The sequence below is a fragment of the Penaeus chinensis genome, chromosome 5 (genome assembly GCF_019202785.1).
Source record: "Penaeus chinensis breed Huanghai No. 1 chromosome 5, ASM1920278v2, whole genome shotgun sequence".
Taxonomy (NCBI): Eukaryota; Metazoa; Arthropoda; class Malacostraca; order Decapoda; family Penaeidae; genus Penaeus; species Penaeus chinensis.
The window spans coordinates 14,708,818-14,713,817 of NC_061823.1; the positions used below are offsets into that span (position 1 = coordinate 14,708,818).

The following is a 5,000-nucleotide window of genomic DNA, read 5'->3' on the forward strand; positions in this document are numbered from 1 at the left end:
CACACACACACACACACACACACACACACACACACACGCACACCACACACACACACACCACACACACACACACACACCACACACACACACACCACACACACACACACACACACACACAAACACACAAACACACACCACACACACACACACACACACACACACACACACACACACACACACACACCACACACACACACACACACACACACACACACACACACACACACACACACACACACACACACACACACACACACACACACACACACACACACACACACACACCACACACACACACACACATATATATAATATATATATTTACTCATTCGCAAACGCATATGCGTATAGGTGACTATAAGAGATCTATTTTTTTATTTTGTATTGAAATCTAGATACCTTTTCTACACTCTAAACAATATCGAGGCCTGTTAGCTCAGTTGGTTAGAGCGCCGTGCTAATAACGCGGATGTCGAGGGTTCGATCCCCTTACGGGCCATGCATATAAATCCTTTTTACAATATATTCTAGGACCGTCGCTTTCGGAAATTTTCTCTCGCCACGAAGCCCGGTGATGGCGCGTCGGGCTGGCTGGCACCTTGCCGACCCGCTGACGTTCGGCTGCCGCTCGAGGTATAAATATTTCGACTCCCCGCCCACGCTGAAGGCCGCCCATCCTCGGCGGACTCGTGGGAAATGGGTCAGACACGTGCGGCTCTCGGACACCGTTTTGCCGAGGGGTGGCGGGATTCTCCGAAGAAGGGGAGGTGGGGTACAATAAATATAATTAGATATAAATAAAAGAAGTGCAATGAAAGACAATTAAAGGTAAAGAAAATAAAATGCAATGAATATAAACAGTGTAAAGCATAATACAAATAAACAAAATAAAATAAAATGAAAATAGACAAAATAAAATAAAATTAAAATAGACAAAATAACATAAAATGAAAACAGACAAAATTAAATGCCATAAAAAATAACAAAATAAGTATGAAAAAAGAAACAAATTGAAGTACAATAAAAATAAAACAAAATACTATGAAATTAACAAAACAAAATTAAATACAATAAAAAAATAACAATATAATATGAAGTACAATCAAAATTAACGAAACAAAATACAACAAAAAACAACGAAATAAAATACAACAAAAATAAACAAAGACAGAATTTTTAAAAAATCGAAGAGGCTATAGAGGTAATAAAATCTTATTTCGTTATCACTTTCCGGTCGCAGATATTCGCAACCCGATTTCAATTATCGTTTTTTTTTTTTTTTCCGCTGGTTCTGGGTATCCTGTCCTGGGGGTAGGTAGGGGGTAGGCTGGGCCGGGGTACCTCACGCTGGGGAATACGCGCTGGGTAACAAACTGTGACTGTTCCCATTTTCGATTAACTAATGATGTTTACCCCTCTTGGTCAGCTTCGATGTGATCCAAACATCGCACGCAAATATATATATATTGTTTCTATCTATTGATATAGTAATATATATTTATGTATGTATGTGTATGTGTAGGCACACACACACGCACATATACACGCACGTTGTCGGTGAAACTAATGATCTTGGCTCCACAGACGTCTGGTCGTGGTTAACTGCTGGTTTTCCTCTTGTTGGATGGAATGGTTTGTTTATTAACCTTGACCGGGCATTTATATTTGCAGTAAATGATACATCGATGGTGTTATCTATATCTAAAAAGTACCATTGCGCAGTTTTGTATAAAAGCATTCTATAACTGAATCATATCTTCCGGAAGCACTGACAGTGGACCAAAACAAGACATCTTATACATAGCCTGCGAAGACGTTCAACCCGCGATCTGTTTATTTCTCTGAATTTCTTAAATCTTGTATTCATTAAGGCTCCTCTAAGTTCTCTCTACAGTGATACATTCCATGTCTTTCCTTAAGAAACTGCCGTGACATTAATTTTGTGTCATTTGTACACCAGTTTAATCTGATATCATATAATTTAAGTAACTGGATATAACTTATAGCTACGGTTCACTGGATAATTAAATTTTATTGCCACTGGAAATTATATTTGTTGATATAAATTCCATATTTTGCCTATAAAATCTTAATCAACCCTAATACAGTGTCGTTGTCTATACCATCCTTTTCACTCCACTATTCTTTCAAATACTTTCAATCTACTAATCCTTGGTGTTCGATTCTTCATTGGTATTATATTAGTGTCTTTCAATCTATGTTTTTTTTTTCTGAACACTTTACTTTGGTTTTATTTCATTCAGCTGGTCTGGACGTTCGAGAAAAAAAATAAACTTTTGGCCCGTAAGGGGATCGAACCCTCGACATCCGCGTTATTAGCACGGCGCTCTAACCAACTGAGCTAACAGGCCATGTTGGTATTCGAGACATCTAATACTGATGGTAATACTTTTTATGTTGATAGAATTGAAATTTCAGTATAGTAATGCAATATATATATATATATATATGTATATACACACGTAAGTGTTTATATATATGCATATATATACATATATATACATATATGTGTATACATAAATATATATATATATATATATATATATATGAATATATATGTATGTGTGTGTATATATATGAATATAACTATATTGATATGTACACACATAAGCGCACATTGGTTCTGAAATGCGAAAATGACCTAATTTGGTAATAATAATGATCATGATATTAACATAAGTAATAATGATAAAACTTACGATGATGATAACAATAAGGCTCAATATAACTGCAATTAGCCCTCGCATACTGCCATAACAGAAAACGGCGCAACAGAAACGTTTCTTCAGTAACATTAACAGGTCACTTGGCCTCTGTGGGTCACGTGACGCGCAGGTCTAACTTTAGCCGCCGCTCAAGAACAAGGTCTATAGGAGTATATATAGACCTTGCTCAAGAATACGGAGGAGAACGCCTAAGGAAACGACACTCGTTGAGACTTTGAATATAATAGTAGAATGTGGTTTGTACTCATCCAACAGGTAGCTGTGACGTCATCCAACCCCCATCCGTTGCAGGAAACAAAGACAGCCGTGCTTTCAGACATTAAGGGGTGCCAATTGCAGATAGTTTCTAGTCTGATGGCTAATAGATAAGATCATAGGTGATAGGTTTATATATATGTATAAAGATGTTGTAGATATATAGCGATAGGTGTATATATAGATATAAGTATATGCATATATATATATATATATATATATATATATATATATATATACGGATGGACATGCAATTATATATAGATAAAAAAGATTACAAATAATTAGATGAATATAGTGACAGAGATAAGTAAGCACACATGCATACACACACGCACACACACACACATATATATGTGTATTTCATATATGTATATATATGTATGTATATATGTATATGCATACATATATGTGTGTACACACACACACACACACACACACACACACACACACACACACACACACACACATATATATATATATATATATATATATATATATAAGTGAGTATATGCATATATATATATATATATATATATATATATATATATATATATATATGTGCTTATATGTTTGTAAATATAGACAGATATATGAACACACATGCACACACACGCACGCACACGTAACAAACGCACATGTACTGTGTATATATATATATATATATATATATATATATATATATATATATATATATATATGACCTGTATGGCCTTCAGCAGCATGTACTGATTGATAATCCAATATTGAATAAGCTGCATTACAGTTGGTTAGAGCGCCGTGCTAATAACGCGGATGTCGAGGGTTCGATCCCCTTACGGGCCAAATACAACTCAACTTTTACAGTAACGCCACGTTTTAAGGCCCCGGTACTAGTATTATACCAAATTACGGCACTTTGACAACACAGAGATCCAAGACCGTAATTCTATTGACTGTATTCATTCATTTTTTGCGGTTTGTTAATCTATATATAGTTATTTGCGTCTCGATTATCATTTATAAGTCCTATAATTTTCATGATTTTTTCTAATTACTAAAACTTAATGCAAGATCGAAAGCGAAATAAACCTACACTTACCTCTATATAAAGAAAATTAACATAAATAAACTAAATATACCTAAATACTGGTTCACGTATTAGCCTTCGCTTCGTATTTTCATTTGTCTCTACTTTACGTGAAATAATGACGGTCACCCGAAACAGAGCCAGAGAGTTGTAGCGAACAGTGGATTCTACTACGCTGATCTATTTCGCCATCAGAACTTCCACCAATACAGAAACAGCAATAGTGATCATAGAGTAATTGGGCTAATCTGCCTGTATTTAGCGTTGGGGTGCTGGCGTATGTCACCACCTGCCGCATATCGTGGATACACCGTCCGATAAAAATAATAACACTATTACCGCTACTACTACTACTATTACTACTACTAATAAAAATAATGATAATGCTAGTGACATTAAAAATGAGAATGCCACTGACAATGATAATGATGACTGTGATGCTTAACCATGTACTGGTAAATTAATACGCTAGTACTTTTTATATTTAACTGGATTTTTATTCACGATGAGTACTGTGAAATGCACTGGTAGTGATCTCACTAAACTTCGGGGATGAATAAGAAAGCTGTGGCGTTTTAGGCATGCTTATTGTTCTATAGTAGTAGTGTTCCTTGTAGAGATAAAATTTCTACAAGCTCAGATGGTTAAAAGCGTATATTGTAATGTGATAGATATTAGATTAATAAATACAATCTCTCCATTGGTTACAAGGCCGCTATGACGTAGTTTTCAAACGAAGCCTTGATTGGCTAAATAGCGTTAGGGGGAGGGGCCTATCAAGAGTTCTCGGGGAACAGGATACTCAGCTACGGACTGACATTTATAATTAACCTTCGTAAAAAAAATCGCAATGCACAAACTTTATGCGCACTTGTTTCTCAAGGAACGAATTTGTTTATAATAACTGAGGGATATAATATTCTCTATGC

General features: G+C 35.5%; 2 non-coding genes across 2 annotated transcripts; one reads left to right on the top strand and one right to left on the bottom strand.

The window, feature by feature from the left end:
* The first annotated feature begins 425 nt into the window (after nt 1–425).
* Trnai-aau lies at nt 426–499 on the top strand. Its single transcript has one exon. It is a non-coding gene; the product is annotated as a tRNA-Ile (tRNA).
* Nucleotides 500–2,298: 1,799 nt separating this feature from the next.
* Nucleotides 2,299–2,372, bottom strand: Trnai-aau. Its single transcript has one exon. It is a non-coding gene; the product is annotated as a tRNA-Ile (tRNA).
* Between the last annotated feature and the right edge of the window lie 2,628 nt (nt 2,373–5,000).